Raw genomic sequence first — 25,253 nt, forward strand, 5'->3', positions numbered from 1 at the left:
TTTATAAACGCACAAATGGGTGGAAGTGTGATTTATGCGCCCAAAAATGCAGTTAAGTCACAGAGCAGTGTAAAGAAACTGGTCACCTAGCAACCTGAATTAGTCTAGGTAACACTTTGTTTATTATGTGTGTTTTCTGCTCAAGTTAATGTCCTGGTTTGATTCATTTTAAATTATTCCTGATCTTGAAAGGTTTTAAACTGTGCAGTCAAAGTAGTTACAACTGTGAGCGAATAGCTTGAAATGAACTGCACTAGACTCCTCTGTTCATAGCCAACCATTCTTTCACAGCATGCTATATCAAGAGTTATTGTCCAATGATAGTGATAAATGCAGCCCATTTTTTCAACTGTTTCCTGTTTATTATGCGTACTCTAGATTGTTTTTGATCATTTGTTGTAGCCATTTATTTAATCAATTTTAATCCACTCCATAGCAACACCGTCTGAACTGACCAGTCTGGTGAAATTCTGGACTGGATGGGAGACTCTACCAAGAACTCTCTCCTCAGAAGTAGTGACTGGCAGATACCTGACAGCCTCCACCTGCTATGAGACCTTACATTCCCAGGACATTACAAGGACCACACATCATTTAAGACTGACATCCTGGCCTGTATTTGCACTTGCCAGTCAAGATATGTTAGGTGTTGTTCTCTCGTTAGTTTTATTTGACTGACAAAACTAAGTGCACTTTTGGATTCCCTCCCCTACCTGTTCTCCCAACTCACCTGACAGGTTATCTGACTCAAGTATGCGTGTTTCAGCCATACATTTAAAGTATCTGAAGTTAAGAATATTTCTGGTGAACAATACATGCAATCACGGCATTAAAGCAGGAGTTAAAAATGAACTGGACTGTACTGACTTTATTTTCTCACTGGTGAATGGGATGAAAATCCATTGCAATATTACAAAACAGCAGCCTATAAATATATATATATATATATATATATATATATATATATATATATATATATATATATATATATATAGGCTTTATTTATAGGCTGACAGTATATATATATATATATATATATATATATATATATATATATATATATATATATTGTATGCCAAATACTGTCAGAGCAAAAAATATTTTTAAATTGCCCGTCACTGTCAACCTACTTCAACAGGCATTTTTTTGCACATTGAAATTTGAGGTTGTTTGAATTACACTATCTCAGAACAATGATGAAGAATCTATAATACTGAACAAGTAGATCAATAATCTCAGATTATGGGTGAGTTGAAATATGAAAAAAATGAAGTGGTCTATGAAAAGTCCAGTCTTTGAAACCTGACATGTTGTTTTGTGTAATTTCTTTGTAAATTAGCCCTGCATCCAGTCATTACCATGACATTGGCATAATGGAACCATGACCACATATATCCTTCTGAATATAGTGGCATTTTTCTAATGGCAAATTTTCATGCTTTGACAGATACAGTGGTGGAAAAAAGTTTTCAGGCACCTTGAAAATTTTCCACAATCTCAAATATTATCGTGAAATATTTGTTGGAAAGTCTTTTGTGCTTCAAATGTGTGACTGCATTAGACAGACACAAATGATGCTTTTTTGGTTTATTGTTTACATGACTAACAAAACTAAATTCTACCAAAATGACCCAATACTCAAAATTTCTTACTTTTAAGGAACCAATGAATTTCAAGTTTTTATTGACTTTTTTAGGATTTGTTTCGTATTATGGCTGTGACTGAACTAATAGAAATTGCATTTGAAGACCTCAGATGGATTCTTAATGCAATATTTCACAAATGTATGAGGTGTCCAAAAACTTTTTTCCACCGCTGTATTTAATAGCAATCTGATATGCTTATGTTAGCAAGACAAATAAATGAAAATTTCAGCCTTTTATCTTGAATTATTCTTGAGATATTATATATAATATATATAGCCTCAAATTTGAATGTGAGAAAAAAAAATACTGAAACTAGGTCTACGGTCCACTTAAAAAAATCTAAAAGTATTTGACATACTCAGCTAATATTTCACAGATACCATTATCTATACATGGGACAGACATATTAAGTTCCAGTAAGTTGTAAAGGTGTTCTGGGGATGTGACCATTCTTTGTCGCCCAGCTGCTCCTCTCTCTGAGTGCACAGTTGCAATGTACTGATTCCTGTTTTCTTTTTCTGAGCTGATAAGATGGTGTAGCTGTGTCAGTGCATTTAAAATAGCTGGGCAAACTTCTACTTGGTTGGATAAAGCATTTAAAAACACAAGTTCTTGTGTGCAAGTGAACTCTAAGAAGTCCAGATCCAGAGGCATGCGTCTGAGAATATGCTCCAAACGAGAACAAAGTCTCACATAAAGATGATTTAACAATAGTTCCTAGAACAGAGAAAAACAAAGCTATATAATGCAAAATACCAATGGGATAAATGACTTAACCTGACTGAAAGACTAGACTGCCTCATTAGACATTTCTTTTAGAACAAATTAAGAGGAGGGTACACATACTAAACAGGAAACAGTTGAAAAATGGGCTGCATTTATCTATCATTGCACAATAACTCTTGATATAGCATTCTGTGAAAGGATGGTGGGTTATGAACAGAGAAGTCTAGGGCAGTTCATTTCAAGCTATTCGCTCACAGTTGTAACTACTTTGACTGCACAGTTTAAAACCTTGCAAGATCAGGAGTAATTTAAAATGAATCAAACCAGGACATTAACTTGAGCAGAAAACACACATAATAAACAAAGTGTTACCTAGACTAATTCAGTTTGCTAGGTGACCAGTTTCTTTACACTGCTCTGTAGGGTTGCCACCCGTCCCTTAAAATACGGAAACGTCCTTTATTTGACAATTAATTGTTGCGTCCCGTATTGAATCAATACGGGACGCAAGTTGTTCCGTATTTTCATAAATGCCCCGTACACGTCTGTCACACACTCATCAAAACTGCATAATGAATAAAATAAAACACAGGAAATATTAAGGGCAGCCAATTTCATCTTCGTAGGACCCATGTAGCGAGGACCCGATGCCAGGTCCAGTGGACAGACTTCAGACGTCTCTGTGTGTCCGGTCCTGTCTCTGGTTGCCAGGTTACAGACGCTGCTGCACCCGCACGTTTAAAAATGTCTACACCTGAAACTCCACCACGTCTAAAGAAGCAAAAACGTTTGCAAATGTACAGACTGGAGTGGGAAGAGTGGAACCCCTGGCAATGGATACAAGGCAAACTGTGTTTTCTGTTGCTCATGGACTGGCTGAAGTAAGGCAGCATCAGGAGACAAACATGGAGGAAATATGAGAACAGAGAGAACCCAACCAGCAGGTCACAGTTTATCATCATCTAATCATCTCCTGAAGTCCATATGGTAAGTGGACATCATGATGAGATCAGCTAGATTTCCTACAGTATATGGCTGTGAATTTACCAGAGGATGCTTATAATAATGCTGATGTGGCCGTAGACTCTACACTATTTTAGTGACTCAGTAAATGCCTAAGTTGGTTATTATTTTTTAAATACTTTTTAGTTTTTAATAAACATTTATTTAATAGCCTATATGTAATCAAACATGGCCTTTGCCTAAAAAGAATAATATTTCATTGCACAAGTAAAAGTATAGTAATTTTTAAAACTGTTCAAATTATTATATGTTGCTAAAAAACAAAAAAACACAAACAAAAAACACATCAGTAATATGTCAATTAAAAAAGCCTATAGTATAGCATGTTCCCAACAAACGTCATAGTATAGCCTTTGGTCCAGAAAATGTCCATAGTATAGCATGTCGCTCTAAAATTGTCATAGTTTAGCATGTTGCTCTTAAAACGTCATAGTATAGCATGTCGTCCAACAAACGTCATAGTATAGAATGTCACTCAAAAAATGTCAGAGTGTAGCCTTTGGTCTAAAAATGTCATACTATAGCATGTCGCTCCAAAAACGTCAGAGTATAGCATGTCGTCCAACAAATGTCATGGTATAGCCTTTGGTCTAAAAACGTCATAGTATAACATGTCGCCCAAAAAACGTCATATTATAGCCTTTGGTCTAAAAACATCATAGTATAGCATGTCGCTCTAAAAACGTCATAGAAAAACCTTTAGTCCACAAAACGTTGTTGTGTCCCGGCTGTCTGAAGTAGGTGAGGAGCAACACAAAAACAGTACAAACGCTGGTTTCCAGAGGGTTTGACGAGTATTTATTTGAAAGAGTAAGTTTACAACAACACAACATGTGAGGGAGTTAAAAGCAAATGGGTGTTAGTAAAATAAAAATAAATAAACAGAACTAAAAGTGAACTTCACGTTGACATTGATGGGCATTCCAACCAGGAACAAAGTAAAAGATAATCAACACGAAAAAAAACCTCTTCCTGTTCACCTCTTAAAACCCAAAAACACACCACAGTAGCACCCTAAACTAAAACTACCAATGGGTTCCCTGTTTTCCTTTCTGAACAATTCAAAGGTCCCTCTCTATCTCCCCACAAATCCACCAACCACTGGAACACATCTCCAAAGTTCTGCTGGACCAGCTCAGCTTCCCCTCAGAAGAAGTGCCACCACCTGCCAGATGAAGGAGCCTTTTGAGAAGCAGCTGGGATTGGACTGTAAAACTCCTTTAACTTAACATCTGTAAACAGAACAAAAACATATCAACAAAGTTTTCTGTTAGAGTTTGTGTTCTTCTAAGTTTAACTCCAAGATTTTAAATACTTTCATTCACTGCAAATGAATATCTACTCCAAATGTTTCACTAATAATCATTATCAGCCTTAAAAACCCACAAAACACCCCTTTATACTCGACCACACTTAGTACAGTCCGGTTCCCCCTTCTATAAATCTGCTTGGAATCTTCCATTTCCTGTTTGTCAAAGTGGCCTTCTACCTGGACAGGTTTTGTTGGAGCTCATGCAACAAACATTTTGGGTAACTGCACTTTAATATGGATGGATGACACTGAATTAGAGTCCGTTTTAATGAGACTGAGTTAAGATGTGTAGCTCTGTCATTAAATAGGAAATTATTTCTCTGAATTCACAGAGGAAAGTCTGAAATGTTTGCTACGTTAGCGTCCCACATGTTCTTTGGCTCAGCTAAAGCTAACTCTCTCCAGCTTCTGGATCTCTTGAGTTGCTTGTTGTTAAAATATCTTGCTAGAGGTGCTGAAGCTCAGAAAGTCTGAGATGTTTGTTAGAAAATAAGCTCATTCTCAAGTCTGATCTGAACTGTCCTCTTTTGTTTGAACTTTCCCTAAACTTAGGAGTTAATGACAGAGCAGCACATCCAGACTCAGTCTCATTTATGTAGAGATTAAACTTCATTGTCATTCATTGATGTTAAAGTGCAGTTTTTCAAATGTTTGTTGCACATGCTCCCGACCAAACCAGTCCAGGTGGAAGACGATGTGAAGAGAAAGCTCCAGAGGATGAATATCATTTATGTTGGAAATAAATGTCCTTTAATTAGACATTGTCATGCAAAAGTTGGATTTCCCTTTAATGATGTTCAAATCTTTGTTGAGTGTTTTGTTGATGTTGGTTTCTAAATGTTTTTTGACACTCGGCCCCAAAGATTAAAACCTTCTACGGCTCACAAGCTGCAAAAATTCACACATTATCAACTATGTTTCTGACTAAACTAAGATAAAAAGTGAAAAACTGCCTGATTCCTGCATCATGAATGTAAATCTTTTTGGTTTTTATGACAGTAAACTGAATATATTTGGGTTTGACATTTTATAAACCAAAACAAGAAATGAATTACTGGAGAAAACAATCAACAGATTAATGGACAAAGAAAATGTGTTTTCCAGCATATATGGCTGAATTACTCCAACATTACAAGATACATACAATTTTAATTCAATTTTATTTATATAATGCCAATTACAGGTCAAATTGTCTCAAGACACTTTATTTTTCCATTTTCTGTCACATTTAAAATATGACAAAGTAAGAAATTTAAACCGCTTGACTAGTCCAATTTATTATTTGGTTTTTAAGAGACTAATCGACAACTAAAATAACTTTCTCCACTAAAACTAATAAACATGAGGTCAAATAGAATGAACAGTTTTAAATACTGCAGTCCCACGATGACAAGAATAAAGTTTCTCAACAAAAACTAAATCTGCTGGTGGATTCCGATAAAGTCCTAATAAATGATAAAGTGTGATACTAAAGGTTTGTGGTGCTGAAAATGTCAAAGTAAAGATATCAAGTTAAACATCTGGATGGAGGTTGATAAAAAATTGACCTCCCTTCATTTCTCTGGAGCGACTCCATGGATTTTATGGATGCTGGTTAAAGACCTGCTCTTCTAGTCGTCTTCCTTCTAGTCACTGTAAAAAGTCAGTCCATCCTGGCCGACATCAACACCTCTTCATGACAATTTGTTCTGCCTCCGACCTGGTGGAAACTCCAGAAACTCGAGAAAACCCATGGAGACTCGAAGAACTCGTGGCGACTCGAAGAACTCGTCGGGCGGGGGAAGGTGTGGTGGGTGGTGGGGGGAGGTGGGGCAGTAGAGGGGGGAGGCCGCCACCCACCTCCCCGCCTACTCTCCGCCCTGACTCCACCCAGACTCCGCCTTGGCTACGCCCATGTGGTCACTTCAGGAACTACGATGCCAAAGGGATGACGAAATTATTTCTTTTTATCTGATCTGTAGCTCAGTGAGTTAAGGATTTGCCTATGGAGCTGCAGGTCGCAGGTTCAAGACCAGACACTTCTTAAATTTTCTCAAAATTCTGACAAAGACAAAGAAAGAAAAAGGCCGGTGGTGGGTCTTGAACCTACGACCCTCCGCTTGGTAGTCTTTCTTCTTACTCCCTGAGCTACACGCTCAGATACTAATTCTTCTTTTTTTTGCGCATTTGTCATCTATTTTTTGTTGTTTTCGAGTTTTTTTTTTTAACTCGAGTCTCGACTCGACCGTTTTTCTCAGGAGGTTGGACTTCAGCCTTTGTGCTGGAGGGTTGAACCCTCAGATCCAAGACCTTCCAAAGCCTCCACACCTCCCGAGTCCTCAGGACCTGAGCTTTCACACAGTCTGAGGGCTGAAATTTTCTAAGTCCCACAGTAGTTCTCTGTTAGATTTAACTTTCAGACAGTCCAAGGACTGATATCTTCTAAGTTCCTGAGTAGTTCTCTGTTAGTTTGAACCTTCAGACAGTCTGAGGATTGAAATTTTAAGTTTCTCTGTAGTTCTGTTAGTTTGAACTTTCTGGTTAACAGAAGCCTTAAAACTTGTGACCATGAGTCTTGATTTCACATTTAGATCATCCATCTGAGTTCTTCTCAGACCTTCACCTGTGGGTTTTTTAGAAATCCTCAACAAACTTTGATTCTTTTCACTGAACAGTAAAGTTTATGGAGATCAGAAGGTAACATTAGTTTGATCAATGCCTTCAACTACTAGCAGACTTTATCTGGAAAGCAGTTTTCTGAAATGAGTTCTTAGTAAATCTGTCTACAATCAAACCAAGAACATAGAAAGAGGAAATGTTTGAAGAAACAACTTGATGTTTTCATTTCAGACTAGAAAACGCTTTCAGACCTTTATCTGTTTTTGCTCTTTTGATCATTTTATTGTTTCTTCTGTTTAATTTGATCTTCTAAAGTTTAACTGGTGTCTTTTCAAATGTTTTGTCTTTAGTTTGATTCTTCTTAAATGTTTAGTTTTGCTCTTTTCTCACCTTTTATTCTTTTCTAATGTCTGATTTGATTTCCAAATGTTTTGTCTTTTTAATGTTTGTTTTTTCAAATGTTTTATCGGCTTGTTTGAAAAATTTCCTTTTCTTTCCCCGTGTGATTAAATCTTTAAGGTTTTTCTTTTTAAATGTTTTACCACCTTTTAATGTTTAATTTTCTTTTTAAATGCTTCATTGTATTTTCTGTTTAATTCCTATTTAAAGTTTTATTGTCTTTAAGATTTAATTTTCCAATTAAACATTTAATTTTTAATTCAATGTTTTGTATTTTTAAAGGTTTAATAATCTAATTTAATGTTTTGTATTTTTTGAAAATGTGTAATATTCTCGTTTAATTTTATTTTTTAAATGTTTAATTATCTAAAATATTTAATCTTCAATGTTTCATATTTTTGTTTAATAAATTTTGTTTAATTTCATAATTACGTTTTGTATCTTTTGTTTATTTAATTATTTTGTCTGTTTAATATAATTTAATTTTATTTAATGTTTAATTTTCTTTTTAAAAGTTTTGTTGTATTAAATGTTATTTTTTTCCTTTGATTTAATTGCTTTTTTAATATGTAGTTTATTTCTTAATCTTTTTTTTCTGTCAAGATTTTAACCTCAACCTTAGAAATGAAATAAACCCTTAAATCACAATGAAAATACTTCTGTTGTCACAATCATGAGTTAGTCAATTATTCAGTTTATCAATTGAGCTTTATTTGTTCAGCACCTTTTACACAGATGACAAAACTGTGAAAAAAGAGAAAAAAACTATGCTAAAACTATGATTAAAACAAAAAACATATTTTTTAAAAAAAGATTTAACATCGTAATAAAATCTGTTGTGTCCAGGGGATGGAGGGACTTTATTGACGTCTTCTTGGGCTCACATGGCAAATCATTTAAAATATAAACTTTATATTCAGTCTAAGGAAACTGGAAACTGCAGTGTGTCAGAAGAACCAACAATATCTCCTGTTTTCTCCTTTAATGAGTCGACTCTTCTTGTGCTTTCAGACCAAAGAACTACAGACTCTTCACAACCTGCTCAAACTCTTGGTACAGGACCTTACCACACGGGTCAAGAAGGTTTCCTTCTCATTTCTACTCTGAAGCTCACCTTCTCCTGCTCAAACTGCTGACAAATGTTTCTGCTGCTCTAAAGTCTGGTCTCCAGAACTTCCTAAAAACTCTCAAAGTCTCTTCTGCTGCAGGTTGCTATGTAGAACTGTTGCAGAAAACCTCACTAAACCACATGGAGGGGCCTCAAGATAGTCGTCCAAATGAAACCATACAAAAACCAAACTAGCACAACCCAAACGCTAAAGTCTCCTGCAGCCTACCAGAGAACCTCTGAGAACAGAGAATCAGGACAGGAACTCTTACCTTCTGGACAACCAACGTTGGTTCACAAACAAGAATACAGAATGTGTCTGACCAAAAACCTCTAAAGACTCACTACAGCCAAGATAAAGACACAACTCAGCTGCATCAAATCCACTAATCACTGCACACATTAGCACCATGTGCTAACTGTGGCTAAAGAACCACATTTACCAAGACAACTATCCAGTACAAAGCCCTAAAACACACCAAGAAACACATTAAAGATGATTTTACTGCTGGAAGCTGCAAGTCAACGCCTAAAGAACAAATTAAACTAATGGAGCCAAACCCGGTTCAGTGGTGAAGAGAAACAGAGGAAATGTTTGTCTGCAGCTAAATAAAGCAGGAAGACAGTGAGCTGCTCAGGTGTTCCTGATAACACTGAGCTGCTCAGGTGTTCCTGATAACACCAAGCAGCCACCTGGACAACCAATAGGAACACAGCTTACTGGAAGTCCAGAGGGTTGGGTTAGTGGAGGAAATTTAGTTTAAAGTTGAGGCAGAAAGTTAACAAAGAAAGTTGAAAACCACCTTCTGATACCTGAAATCTCTGAGTTTTCACACAAAGAACACCTGAACATGTCAAACTGGTTCCATAGTAGAACCATCATTGTAAAAACGTCATAGTATGGTGTGTTGCTCAAAAAACATTATGACCCGGCTGTCTAGGGTCGCTGATGAGCAACACAAAAACAGGTGGTATATTCCACCCAACATCCTTGAACATAAACTTAAAAAGTTCATTCAAAGGAATATTCCACCCAAAATCCTTCAATGTAGACCAAAAAATCTTGGTGTAAAGGAGTATTCCACCTTAAATGTAGAGCTAAAGGATGGTTTGGAGTAATATTCTACTCTAAAATCTTCCAATGTAGACCTAAAAGGTTTATCTGATGGTATATTCTACCCAACATCCTGGAACATTTACCTAAAAGGTTGGTTTAATGGTGTATTCCCAGAAGAACCCCTGAACATTGGGCTTATTGGTATATTCCACCCAAAATACTTGTACATATAGCAAGAAGTCAGTGTAAAGGAAATGTAGACCTAAAAGGATTGTTTAAAGGAATATTTAAACGATTACTTTCATTATTTAATAATCTGTTATCAGTCAGAACCCTGGCAAACTTATTTTCATCAGTTTTTTTAGTGGAAGTCACAAATAAAGGAGCTCTTGGTTTTTCCTGGCGTTACTGAGTCCAAAGCTGCTGTTTCAACACAAACACGTTCACATGCATCCACAAACCTCTCAGCACTCAAACACCCACAGACAGGAGGCCGGCTGGACCGAGGCTCGGCGGTGTCCTCAGACCCACGAGTCGGGGAGTCGCTGAACTTGTTGGTCCGGTTTGAAGGCCTCCATGTGGTCCAGTAGAAGTCCATGTAGTCGGTGTTGGCTTTGAACCACAGTGACTGGCCGCCATCAGGTGGACCGGCTCGTCCTTGTAGGGCTCCTCCTGTAGCCTTGAGGGGACCACAGGAACATTCAGTAGATGTTGGAGTTCTTCCTGTCAGGCTCGTGGTAGAATGGCTCTGAAGAATCTTGTACTTGTCTTATCTGGAACAATCTAACAGCCTAAACTGTTAACAGCGGTGTAAAGAAGCAAACACACAAGCATTGATTAGGACACAAACTAGATTTATTTTAGAAAACAAATCAGCTTAGAGGCATTTGTTCACACGTGGCTGAATAGGAGGCCGTCCAATCAGATTCGAGGTCTTCACTCTGTAGGTTGTTTGTTTGGTGAGACTCTTGGACCTCCATCAGCTGACGTGGATGTTTGATGGTCTTCTTCTCTAGTGCCAGATGATTCATCCATGAATTCAGCAGCTACAGACTGAAATGAAGCTCATGCTGCCATTATTGAATTCCTGTTCCAGATCAAATGTTCAGATCTCACCTTGAATGCAGCCGTCTGCTGTCTGATAGTTTTTCTCATTGTAGTCTTCAATAAAGTCTTTTTCCTCATGTCAGGATGTGGTGAGACTCTTTCTCAGTCGCTGCAGACGTCCCTCATTGTGCATCTCCAGAGAAGAAACAGAAAAACTGGTCACTGCTTCAGCATCACAAACGCTCTCCAGCACTGTTCCCTCTAAGCTGTGTGCATGCGCAATTGCGCACTGCTGACACAGTCTCCGCGCACAAAAAAAAAAATCCAACCTAAATTGTAAATAAAATAAACACGTAACAATTCATTCTGTGCTATTTTTCAGTGTGAGTCAGTGAGTGACCGGTGACTGGCTGCTGCAGCCAATGATACGATTCACATATGTATTTACCATAGACTGTATATAATGGTATTTAGGCAGCTAATCAACGTCAGGCGTCCTTATGTGCAGCCACCGTTGTTCTCATAGATATGAATGAGTAGATAGGACACGCCCATTTGAGCTGCGTGCTACAGCGAGGCTAAGCTAGTGGGGGCAAAGTTTCAGTGCATTCCGTTGATGTAGACGGCGTGAAAACGGAAACAACAAGTATGCCGGCTCACTGTGCTGCATACAGTTACACACTGCGTCGTACGATTGAGACAGACAGTCTGAGGACTGAAATCTTCTAAGTTCCTGAGTAGTTCTCTTTTAGTTTGAACCTTCAGACAGTCTGAGGACTGAAAACCTAAAAGTTCTTCAGTAGTTCTCTGTTAGTTTGAACCTTCAGAAAGTCTGAGGACTGAAATTTTAAAAGTTTCTCTGTAGTTCTCTGTTAGTTTGAACCTTCAGACAGTCTGAGGATTGAAATTTTAAAAGTTTCTCTGTAGTTCTCTGTTAGTTTGAACTTTCTGGTTAACAGAAGCCTTAAAACTTGTGACCATGAGTCTTGATTTCACATTTAGACCATCCATCTGAGTTCTTCTCAGACCTTCACCTGTGGGTTTTTTAGAAATCCTGAACAAACTTTGATTCTCTTCACTGAACAGTAAAGTTTATGGAGATCAGAAGGTAACATTAGTTTGATAAATGCCTTCAACTACTAGTAGAGTTTATCTGGAAAGCAGTTTTCTGAAAAAAGTTCTTAGTAAATCTATCCACAATGAAACCAAGAACATAGAAAGAGGAAATGTTTGAAGAAACAACTTGATGTTTTCATTTCAGACTAGAAAACACTTTCAGACCTTTATCTGTTTTTGCTCTTTTTGATCGTTTGTTTCTTCTGTTTAATTTGATCTTCTAAAGTCTAACTGGTGTCTTTTGAAATGTTTTGTCTTTAGTTTGATTCTTCTTAAATGTTTAGTTTTGCTCTTTTCTCACCTTTCATTCTTTTCTAACATCTGATTTGATTTCCAAATGTTTTGTCTTTTTAATGTTTGTTTTTTTAAATGCTTTATCGGCTTGTTTGAGTTTCTTTTTCTTTCCCAATATTTAATGTTTCGATTAAATCTTTAAGGTTTTTCTTTTTAAATGTTTTACCACCTTTTAATGTTTAATTTTCTTTTTAAATGCTTCATTGTATTTTCTGTGTAATTCCTATTTGAAGTTTTATTGTCTTTAAGATGTAATTTTCTAATTAAACATTTAATTTTTTAATTAAATGTTTTGTCTTTTTTATTTATTTTTTGGCCTTTTTTAGCTTTTTATTGGATAGGCGTAGTGAGAGACAAACGAAAAAAAGAGGAAAAGAGTCGGGGGGAAGTCATGCAGCAAAGGGTCAGGAGTCAGGACCAGGATTCGAACCCGAGCCGCTGCGTCAGAGACCAGCCCCTGTACATGAGTCACCTGCTTAACCCATTGAGCTATACAAGTACCCATGCCATGTCTTTTTAAAGGTTTAATGATCCAATTAAATGTTTTGCATTTTTTAAAATGTTTAACATTCTTCTTGTTTAATTGTATTTTTTAAATGTTTAATTCTGGAAAATATTTTATCTGTAATTTTGAATATTTGTATTTTAAAAATTTTGTTTCATTTCATAATGACGTGTATTGTATATTGCTGAATTATCTCATTCAATATTTTGTCTGTTTAATAGAATTTAATTGTAATTAATGTTTAACTCTATTAAACAGACAAAATATTGAATGAGATAATTCAGCAATATACAATACACGTCATTATGAAATGAAACAAAATTTTTAAAATACAAATATTCAAAATTACAGATAAAATATTTTCCAGAATTAAACATTTAAAAAATACAATTAAACAAGAAGAATGTTAAACATTTTAAAAAATGCAAAACATTTAATTGGATCATTAAACCTTTAAAAAGACAAAACATTTAATTACAAAATTAAATGTTTAATTAGAAAATTACATCTTAAAGACAATAAAACTTCATATAGGAATTAAACAGAAAATACAATGAAGCATTTAAAAAGAAAACTAAACATTAAAAGGTGGTATATGTATATATAATTTAATTGTATTTAATGTAAACAAAAGAATATTAAACATTTTTTAAAAATGCAAAACATTTAATTGTATCATTAAACCTTTAAAAAGACAAAACATGTAATTAAAAAATTAAATGTTTAATTAGAAATTGCATCTTAAATTTCTTAAATCTTTTTAATAATAAAACTTTTTTAAAGTTCTACTGTATTAATTTTTTTCCTTTGATTTAATTGCTTTTTGTTATGTAGTTTATTTCTTTAATCTTTTTCTGTCAAGATTTTAACCCCAACCTTAAAAATGAAATAAACCCTTAAATCACAATGAAAATACTTCTGTTGTCACAATCATGAGTTAGTCAATTATTCAGTTTATCAATTCAACTTTATTTGTTTAGCACCTTTTACACAGATGACAAAACTAAACAAGCAAAGAGAAAAAACTATGCTAAAACTATGATTAAAACTCAATAACATATTTTTTAAAAAAAGATTGACATGGTAATAAAATATGTTGTGTCCAGGGGATGGAGAGAGTTTATTGAAGTCTTCTTGGGCTCACATGGGAAATCATTTAAAATATAAACTTGATATTCAGTCTAAGGAAGCTGCAGAGCGACAGAAGAACCAACAATATCTCCTGTTTTCTCCTTTAATGAGTCGACTCTTCTTGTGCTTTCAGACCAAAGAACTACAGACTCTTCACAACCTGCTCAAACTCTTGGTACAGGACCTCACCACACGGGTCAAGAAGGTTTCCTTCTCCTCATTTCTACTCTGAAGCTCACCTTCTCCTGCTCAAACTGCTGACAAATGTTTCTGCTGCTCTAAAGTCTGCTCTCCAGAATTTCCTAAAAACTCTCAAAGTCTCTTCCGCTGCAGGTTGCTTTGTAGAACTGTTCCAGAAAACCTCACTAAACCACATGGAGGGGCCTCAAGATAGTCGTCCAAATGAAACCATACAAAAACCAAACTAGTACAACCCAAATGCTAAAGTCTCCTGCAGCCTACCAGAGAACCTCTGAGAACAGAGAATCAGGACAGGAACTCTTACCTTCTGGACAACCAACGTTGGTTCACAAACAAGAATACAGAATGTGTCTGACCAAAAACCTCTAAAGACTCACTACAGCCAAGATAAAGACACAACTCAGCTGCATCAAATCCACTAATCACTGCACACATTAGCACCATGTGCTAACTGTGGCTAAAGAACCACATTTACCAAGACAACTATCCAGTACAAAGCCCTAAAACACACCAAGAAACACATTAAAGACGACTTTACTGCTGGAAGCTGCAAGTCAACGCCTAAACAACAAACTAAAGCAACGAAGCCAAACCCGGTTCTGTGGTGAAGAGAAGCAGAGGAAATGTTTGTCTGCAGCTAAATAAAGCAGGAAGACACTGAGCTGCTCAGGTGTTCCTGATAACACCAAGCTGCTCAGGTGTTCCTGATAACACCATGCAGCCACCTGGACAGCCAATAGGAACACAGCTTACTGGGAGTCCAGAGGGCTGGGTTAGTGAAGGAAATTTAGTTTAAAGTTGAGGCAGAAAGTTAAAGAAAGTTGAAAACCACCTTCTGATACCTGAAATCTCTGAGTTTTCACACAAAGAACACCTGAACATGTCAAACTGGTTTCATAGTAGAACCATCATTGTAAAAACGTCATAGTATGGTGTGTTGCTCAAAAAACATTATGACCCGGCTGTCAGGGGACAAACATGTAAGAAACATGAGAACAGAGAGAATCCAACCAGTAGGTCACAGTTTATCATCCCCCAGTCATCTCCTGAAGTCCATATGGTGAGAGACATCAGTATCTGGTTGTTCATTTACCAGAGGATGCTTATAATCATGCTGATGTGGTCTGTACTCTACAGTATTTTAGTGACTCAATAAATGCCTAAGTCAACCCGCCCGGCCAGCAGCAGATGGGTCCCCCCACATTAGAGCCGGGTTCTGCTCGAGGTTTTTTTCCCTGTTAAAAGGGTGTTTTCCTTGCCACTGTTGCCTTTTGGCTTGCTCTGGGGGTTCAGGCATATGGGTTCTGTAAAGCATCTTGAGACAATTTGACTGTAATTGGTGCTATATAAATAAAATTGAATTGAATTGTTTTATTTAAAATGCTTTTTAGTTTTTAATAAACATTTAACAGCCTATATGTAATCAATAAATGGCCTTTGCCTATCTTAAGAAAAATTCACTCAGAACTGTGATATGTTAACAGTACTAAATAAATCAATAAATACATGCATACACACAAAAATAAGTTAATACATTAACTGTGTTAAGATAAGATTGAGATTTTTTTAAAAAGTTGTTTATGTTTTTGCAGAATCCAGTATTGCACACTGGTTGGTCATTACATTTTATTAGTTTGATTTCACTGTTTAAAATGATGCCACCTCTTTTCAGACAGAACCTGTGATAATAAAACAATACAAAATTTTTAGTTCCGTGTTAATAAAGCACTTAAATCTTTAAGTATGGCTAAATGCTTTTTTCAAAATTAAATATATCACTCCTTAGGTGGTAGTGGCCCCAAGTTCAGTAAAGTTGGAAAGATATTCACAGATTCGGACTTCCAGCATCAATAACTCGTTAGATATAGGTTGTCAAAACATAAACGGTGCCTCTTTCCCATTGTTGCAAGGCAGACAATGTGCTACAAGCCCAGTTTTATCAAAAGTAGCTGTCTTTCAAGCTACAGGAATAACATTGGTGTCTATGGAGTGAACAGGGTCCGTCTGCAATTTGCAAAACTGCTGCAACAGTAAAGAGAGACAAATATTCAATAACTTCACTCTTATACATTGTAGTGTAACTAAAATCACTGCAGCCTTCAACTGGCTCCTGTTGACAAAGTGTTTTAACAGAAATTTAAATGCTGTAATTTGATTCTTTTAATGAACCATGTAACTTGAATGGATGTGATGCTGGTGTGACCACAGTGCACACGTCTGATGTTGCTCACAGTGGTCCAAGGAACGCTCAGGGAGTTTGCGTGTTTGCTCAGACTCAGGAAAAATTACAGGGAACATTGCTCTCCAGCATTGAGAGTGTTTTAGGAATTCATTCATTGTGTTGTGAACTTTGAAGGAGCAGAAACTTTACAGCTGCCAAAGATATGAGCTCCAATTCTGGATGTTTTAGGAAATGAAGTTCATCAAATGAACACTTGATTATTGCTGATAACTCTCATTAAATTACTGAAGAAATCTAACAATAAAAACCTGTAAACTCTCAGGCAGCTTTTGTTAAAGTTTGTCTGTAATTCTATCATCATGTTCTGGAACCAGGACTCTGCAGAAGTTCCTTCCATCAGATACTTGTGTGTTTCTATTTAAGGCCTCAGGTTTGAACGTACAGCAGAGGATTAGAAAGGAGTGATTTTAATGTTTAAATCAGTCCAGTAAATGTTTGGAGTAAAAATGATTAAAATTTTGATTTAGATAGATTTGTGTCAAAGAATATTGTAGAGTCTCACTTAAATATATCCAAATGAGTTCAGTGTATTTACATTTTATAGAATATTTGATTTCTTAATCTTAATACTGTAGAGTCTGACCCTAAATATTATAATAATGATGTAAATCTAAATAATATTGTAGTGCAGAGTCATTAAATTTAATCAGTTAAACTTACATAATAAATATCACTGTACAATCTTAACCTGAACATTCATATTACTGAGGTAAATTTACATAAATCATGATATTCTAGTCTTAACTGGAATATGTCTAACATGAATCTTTTTGTATTGTGCTGATAAAAAACAATAACTTGACTTTCAGATAATATTTATTCACTGTGTATTGGCTAGTACAGAAGTATTAGTACAGAATATTATTTCTTGTTTTATGTGTGATAATTGGCAGTAAACATTCTAAGAAGTGGAAATTGACAGGGTTGTAGTAGTGCTGTTCTTGCACAATATTTGTCACTTAATTGCCCTCAGGATGCTGTCGTTGAGCTACTAGTTTTACAGAACAGGCAGATGTTGCAGCTAATGATGTTGTAATTCACATAAACAAGTCCATCATAATTTGAATGTTAACAGTCCAAAATGAAAAGGTCATATACAGCTTTCCTATTGGGTTAAAGAGCCAAAAAAAAACAAACATGAAAAAAAACTTTGTAAAGGCGAGAGGTCGGTAGCAGCTTTAAAACTTACAACCCCCCCCCCCAAAATATCTGTTGTACCCCCCGTGCCCCCCGCCCCCCACTAAAATTAATCTGGATCCGCCCGTCTGACATGAAAGCTGGGATCGTTCTGCAGTTACTGTCCTCAACAAGCAGCAGGTGGCGCTGTGAGCTCCTCCCCTTCCCAAAGCACAGCTGGTCAGTCTAGTGACCTGCAGCATCCCACTGTCTGATTAGAGGAAGGAGACCCACATCACTCCATGTCCAGACGGCAGATGAATCAAAGTCTCTGCAGATCCCGTCCTGCTTACAGAGCGGGATGGAAATGAAAATGTTTCTTCACTGTCACACTAAAATAAATCACTGTATTTAGCCTCTAGTTCAGAAACATATTTTGGGTATTTTAAACTCACTTTTTGTCTCTCCCACAATGTTGATTACAATTACATGCAAACGGGAAATTATGCAAATTAGGCGATGACATCATTTAGCGACTTCTAGTGACTTTTAGAACAGCCAATAGCTACTTTTCTTACTGAGGAGTTGGCAACACTGGTCAAAACATAAACGATGCCTCTTTCCTATCGTTGTAAGGTAGACAATGTGCTACAAGCCCAGTTTTATCAACAGTAGCTGTCTTTCAAGCTGCACGAATAACATTGATGTCTATGGAGTGAACAGGGACCGTGTGCAAATTGCAAAACTGCTGCAACAGCAAAGAGAGACACAAATATTCAATAGCTTCTCTCTGATACACTGTAGTGTCACCAGAATCACTGCAGCCTTCAACTGGCTCCTGTTGACACCAATGTTATTTCTGCAGCTTGAAAGACAGCTACTGTTGATAAAACTAGGCTTGTAGCACATTGTCTACCTTACAGCGATGGAAAAGAGGCATCGTTTATAATGAGTTATTGATGGTGGAATTCTGAATCTGTGAATATCTTTCCGATTTTACTGAACTGTAGCCCCAAGGAGCCGTGGTGGGCGTCCTTTATTTTCATTTCTGAAAGGTGGCAACCCTACTGCTCTGTGACTTACTGCATTTTTGGGCGCATAAATCACACTTCCACCCATTTGTGCGTTTATAAAATTGTTACTCAACTACCCAGCTGCAGAACGTGCTGTCTGTATGACCTCATTACTGTGCTAGCGCGGCTAACACTGTATTAGCGTGGCTAGCGCTGTATTAGTGCGGCTAACGCTGTGATAGCGCTGTGCTAGCGTTGTATTAGCGCGGCTAACGCTGTGATAGCGCTGTGCTAGCGTTGTATTAGCGCGGCTAACGCTGTGCTAGCGCTGTATTAGCGCGGCTAACGCTGTGCTAGCGCAGCTAACGGCATGCATTACAGCTAACTGACTCTCACAAAAACAAACCACATACAGGACAAAAAGGATTAATACACTCACTGAAGCGCCGTCGTTCATGCTGGTAGCCGTGGTTGACCCCGGTCTTGTGAGGTGAACCGTCTACATCACATGACCGGAGGAGCGCCACGTGATTGGCTGGGCGTTGGTTCGATTTTGGCCAGGATCCATTGTTGACGCCTGAGTCCCCCAGATGTGAACAGCGATTTTTTGACAGCGAATTTTTTAACATTGAATTTTTTGATGGCGAATTTGGAACACTGAATTTTTTGATGGCGAATTTTGAACATTAAATTTTTTGATGGTGAATTTTGAACACATCGAATTTTTTTAATGGCGAATTTTGAAGACTGAATTTTTTTGATGGCGAATTTTGAAGACATTGAATTTTTAACTGGTTTTTAGAATTTTGATGAGCTAAATTCAGGCATAAAAAATTCACATACGAAATTTTGATGCAAAAAAATTCAAAGTAAGAAATTCAGCAGCTTTTAAAATTCAGAATCTGAGTCTGATTTGCTTCCATAATCTTACCATTAGCGATTCACTATAATTGATTTATTACCTTTCTTATAACAATAAAGTACTTAAGGATGACATTTGTTGTAGTGATTTGTTTGAAAGACACACTAAAAAGGTACTATAATGCTGCTGTGCCGTTGTTTTTGCAGCAGACTAGGTGAGTTCCTGCACTGGGAAATATTACAACACGGACTGCTTACATTTACTTTCCACCCTTTTAACCCCAGCAAACCTCTGACAGCAGCCGCCTGCTACCAGCCGCCCGTAGAAACGAGAGAAAGTTTAAGCTGAAACAAACTTTTGACTGGACCAGTTCCTCTGAAAATACAAGGTTACCTTTTTCTTTGAAGTTTTACTCACAGATCATTTCATTAAAAAAATCTGGCTCCGTCCAGGTAAAAGAACCACTGCTGCTTTTTTTTAATGAAACAGCGGCTACAGAGAGTCTGCAGAGACGATCGCTCTCCTCCACATTTACAGTACCACCAGCAGCATGCTGCAGGCCTCAAGCTGATCTGAGCAGCGGATCAACGCCGAGAGCGTGGGAGATGGAAATCCTGAGGCAGAGGAAGACTAATTCAGACAGAAGAGGGATGGAAGAACAATGTGTGTTACAGCAGGTGGAGAAAAACGCTTTGCATTGTATTAAGAGACGGCTCAACTCTGTTTTCAGTCCTCATCTGGGATTCTCTGTGCTTAGTTTAATGCCTCATCAGTTATCAAATCATTAATTAAGCATGCATCAAATCCACTCCCACAGAGTCCACGCTGTGTGAGTGTGAGTGAGTGGTCTGCAGGCAGTGTTACCCTCCTGCTTTTCAAATGCAAATATGAAGAAGCAAAGTCATCATGTTGTCAGTGGTGTTAACTTCTCCACAGGGAAAATGTGGGAAATTTTATTCGAGCTGGCACTAAATTAAGCACAACACGGCATCCCACATTTCCATTAAAATACAGCTAGAATTAGCAGAGAATTAGCACATTTTTTCTCATGTGGTATTGTGTTGTTTTATCATTTCATCAGTTGAGAGAGTGAATGGAGAGTTTCTCTTTGACTTCAGAAGGGCGGGTTAACAGAAGGCCTGAACAATATGCCAAAACAAAATACAAAATGTGTTTATTTTGCTGGAAATCGTGAATGCAAGTGACTATTTTAGTGTGAATTTTAGTTTTTGCATTTTTTTTTGAGTCATTTTTATTGTTGATGGGATTTTTTGCTGCGGTCTGTACCAAGCAGCCATGTTTCCTTACATCTTGACAATATGTTTTTTGAAACAAAGCATCTCTCCAGCGCCAAAGTGCTTCATTTAAAATGGTAAATTTTTTCCTTTATTAAAAAAAAAAATGCAGTTCCTGTATTTTGGAATCATCGCGCTTTTCCTAATTGTGGTTTCGGTTTTGGGCTGCACTGTGGCTTGGTGGTTAGCACTTTCGCCTTGCCGCTAGAAGATCCCCGATTCGCATCCCGGCCTTTCTGGGATCTTTCTGCATGGAGTTTGCATGTTCTCCTTGTGCATGTCTTGGCTTTCTCCAGGTTCTCCAGCTTCCCTCCACAGTCCAAAAACATGCTGAGGTTAATTGGTAACACTAAATTTTCAGTAGGTGTGAATGGGAGTGATTGTTTGTCTCTGTATGTAGCCCTGTGATAGACTGGCGACCTGTCCAGGTGTCCCCTGCCTTCACCCTAAGTCAGCTGGGATAGACTCCAGCCCCCCCATGACCCTAATGAGGATTAAGCGGTATAGATAATGGATGGACGTTTTCAGTATTTCAACTAACTCTTCCGCTCTGTTGGACAGCCCCTTATTTAAACGCAAAAAATGCACAGGGCTGTAGTGGGTATTTTTAGAAAGGCTGGACAAAACTTTGGACTTTTTACCGAATAAAGTAAGATTAGGATGTAGCACCATGAAAAGGAACAGTGGATGGACATGGCGCAGGATATCTGGAGATTTTAGAACTTTCCGCTGTATTTGTGTGCCGTCAGTGAACCTCCAAGTTTTAGCAGTGACTACTTTAATTCCAAATACAATACCGTTCAAAAGTTTGGAGTCACTTAGAAATGTCCTCATTATTGAAAGAAAAGCATTTTTTTTCAATGAAGATAACATTAAATTAATCAAAAATCCAGTCTAGACATTGTTAATGCGGTAAATGACTATTCTAGCTGGAAACGGCTGATTTTTAATGGAATATCTCCATAGAGGTACAGAGGAACATTTCCAGCAACCATCACTCCTGTGTTCTAATGCTACATTGTGTTAGCTAATGGTGTTGAAAGACTAATTGATGATTAGAAAACCCTTGTGCAGTTATGTTCGCACATGAATGAAAGTGTGACTTTTCATGGAAAACATGAAATTGTCTGGTTGACCCCAAACTTTTGAACGGTAGTGTATGTTAATAATGAACTATAGAAGTGTGGATGAGAGTCTCCAAGCACAGTTTATCGTCATAACAAGCATTTCCTTGGAGCACCGTTAGTTTTTCCCCTTACTGGTACTGTTGTGGTCGCAAATTTTTGGCTGCGCCCGAACATCCATGCAGATCCTGACTGCGGAAAGCATTAATTGGCCTTAACCCTTGTTGACTTAACTTGTCACCTTGTGGTTGTAAAACCTCCAGTGGGTCACTAGAACCTTTACTACTTTGGATAAAATATGCAACACAATTTAATCTGTTTGTTTTATCTTTTCTTCTAATCTAAAAGTTCTCTAAATGTCACTGCGAGGCTTGTGACAGGATTATAAATACGTCGAAGGATGCTTTATTTTACAGCAAAAAAATAATCTGGTGTAATTTTATTGACAATAATTATTTTAAAAAATAATCAGCAGTTAGTCATGAAGGGAAAATAGTGATTAGTCGCACCTGTCAGTGGTTTTTCAGTGTCAAACTGAAGTAGTTATGTTGAACTATTCTGAAAATGTAAACATTTAAGTGAAAATAAAAGGTAATAGTTTCATGGAGACTAAAGCTTTGTTCAAGTCAAATAAAAAATTGCAAAATTGCATAATTATTTTTAACAAAGTCAGTACTGCCACATCTGGCATAAAATTCCCAACTGTGGTGGTCAAATATATTCAAGTTCAAGTTTCTGATGGATTTCTTTGCAGGATTAATGCAGAATATGTAGTTTACTTTGTGATTGTCATGATAAAAGATAACTTTCTTTGCATTGTATCATATGTCTCACCAGCACCATGAGCTGTGATTGCATGAAATATTTATTATTCCCCACAGACACAATTATTTCACGACTGTATCTTTAAGAAAAGGTGCAGAGAAATTCAGCTACAGTTTGAAATGTGTGAGAGAGAAGCTTCATTTGTTCTGTATAATATGTATATATCTGGCAGACAGTGAGGCGATAGAGTCGAGGGGAAGGTGTGAATCATTACAATATAGCACAGCTACACTTTATCATAACCGACATTACCGGGCACATTTCACAGTCTGAGCCTGCCAATTTCCATTTCATGGCCACATAATGGGAGGATGCAGAGTTTGCTTAAATATGTGTGTCTGGGCCTGTGTTTGTATATTTGTGGGGTCTGAGTAATGTGTGGAGACCAAAATTATAGATCTCGTAAGGTTAACCATTCAAATTAATTCCAGGCTTTGTTTTAGGGTAAGCGTGACGGGATAGAGAGTGTATTGTGTCAGTCAGACGAGGCTGTATATGTATGTGGGTTGATGATAAGAGGAAAATCTTCTCAATCAGACCCTTTGGGAAAGAATGTCAAGCCGTTACTCAAAGCAGTTACTCTGCGAGTCAGATTAACTGAAGATTTCTGTTTCTAAAGTGTCATCAGAGCTGCAATTGAAGAAGTTTGATTGGATGAGCATGTAAAAGAGACACAGAGCCTCTTCTGTCTCTGAGTACAGAAACTGAATGTTAAACTGCCTCTAGAGCAGCAGTGTCAGACTCATTGTAGTTCAAACGCCACATTCAGCCCGATTGGCTCTCAAGTGGGTCAGACCAGTGAAATCAAAGCATAATAACCTATAAATGATGACAACTCTAAATTTTTCACTTTGTTTTAGTACAAAACAATACATTCTGAAAACGTCTATCTTTTTGTAAAACATCATGAACAATCAGAATCTTCTTAAGAAAAATAAGTGCAGTTTCAACAGTATCATGTTTCAGTTTATCATTTACACATGCATTACAACTCACAGATCACAGTGTATCTGGAACTGAACTTGTCAAGGTCTAGAAATTATGTTTGATTCATTTCCACGTCTGTGTAGTAGTCCTGACCACCTGAACTGACACCACACAAACTAAAGTGGGAACTATTAAGGAAGAGGGTTAAATTCTCCCCCTAATTTGTAAATTTATTTAAATGATACTTAAAAAATACACAAGAGTTGTGGCAATGCATGAACAACATGGTTCCACCAAACCAAAATCTTTTGTACTGAAGCTGCAGACTGAGAATATGTTGCATAAAGTTTAGTGTCTTTAAATAGGTAAGTGTTACTGTAACAGAACGATTTTCTTCAGGGTGCAAACGTGTCTGAAGCAGCATTTTGCATTATGTAAACTGAGTCAAATTGCAGTTGATGTCTTTTACACTGTGCAAAGTCATCCCTGCTCTACAAGATTCGAGCAACCATTCACCAAGAACGAAGGCAGAAAAGCAAATAATTTTGCATATAGCTGGGAGCTACTTTCCCCAATTGAATCTTTGCAAGTGATCGTCTGAAATGAAAGAAAACAGCATTTATGAAGAGAGAGGAACACATTCATCTGTTAGTGTCTAATGTGAGAGCTTTGGTGAGGCGACGCAATAACTGAGTGACTGAATGAATTGAATGAATTCCATCTGCAGTGACTCTGGTTTGATTCCCAGCAGGCTAAACCTTGACTGAATGTTACTCCCCTGTTATCTCTAATGTAATTCCTGTCTGTCTGCACTGCTCCTGTCTAAATAAAGGCAATAAAATGCTAAAAAGCTAATGTGAGAATGGTCAGAAAGTGGAGATAGGTTAATCTGATGGACATTTAGGCTGAATGTCTATCGGATGTTTTGTTTTTTCTTCGCATCTTCCCATTCAGGAACCATTTGACTCATGACTGATCAGCTGTTTCTTGATTCTTACTCCTTGTTTCTTCACACAGCATAAAACGTGCAAAATCAGCTGACTTACGCATTCGTGAAGACTTCTGTCCATGGTTTTCCTCATAGAAGTTTTGTTTCCTCTTCATGTTTTGTAGCCAGTAATAAACAACGGTTTCGTTTTTGACGTCTTCTACTCGTGGGTAACATAACCTGTACCTATACCTCCATCGTCCAGCAACACTACACAGACTAGCTGCTCCAAGGAAGTTAATAGAAGCTGCTTTTTTGTGAGACATTTCAAACTTTTACTTCAAATTAACTTGATAGCTAAATGGAAGGATGTCTACAGGGTGAGAATTGTCACTCTGGTATCTGAGAAAATGGAGTAGAAGCTTGCTCTGATTGTGTCCATCTATACCGAGCTGTCTGACATTTTACCCCAACAAACACAATGAAGGTGATGTTAGAGTAATGATTTGTTGTCAAGGTGTCAGTGCCATAAACCCCACACGAAGCATGGGAGGACTTTTTGGATGAAGCGCTCACCAGAGTCCAACCAGCACTTTTCTGCCAAAGAAAAACACTACATGGACACACTGAACACTATATGGACACAACTTTGTTTGTTGTTGGACAAAATAACCGTGAAAAGATAACACAACAGCTTGCATCTTTACAACCAAGGAACTTTTAAAAACACAATAGGGGTGTTAATAATTAATTGTGAA

The 25,253-nt window shown here is 37.2% G+C and overlaps 1 long non-coding RNA gene across 2 annotated transcripts; it reads right to left on the reverse strand.

The window, feature by feature from the left end:
* Positions 1–10,706: 10,706 nt before the first annotated feature.
* LOC129349768 (uncharacterized) lies at positions 10,707–19,035 on the reverse strand. Of its 2 annotated transcripts, XR_008602887.1 has the most exons (3): positions 18,974–19,035; positions 10,986–11,109; positions 10,707–10,922 (listed from the first exon to the last, which is right to left on the reverse strand). It is a non-coding gene; the product is annotated as an uncharacterized LOC129349768 (long non-coding RNA). The 2 variants fall into 2 exon arrangements; XR_008602886.1 differs by lacking the exon at positions 18,974–19,035 and having other exon boundaries at positions 10,986–11,163.
* Between the last annotated feature and the right edge of the window lie 6,218 nt (positions 19,036–25,253).

This window comes from Amphiprion ocellaris, chromosome 10 (genome assembly GCF_022539595.1).
Source record: "Amphiprion ocellaris isolate individual 3 ecotype Okinawa chromosome 10, ASM2253959v1, whole genome shotgun sequence".
NCBI classification, from domain to species: Eukaryota; Metazoa; Chordata; class Actinopteri; family Pomacentridae; genus Amphiprion; species Amphiprion ocellaris.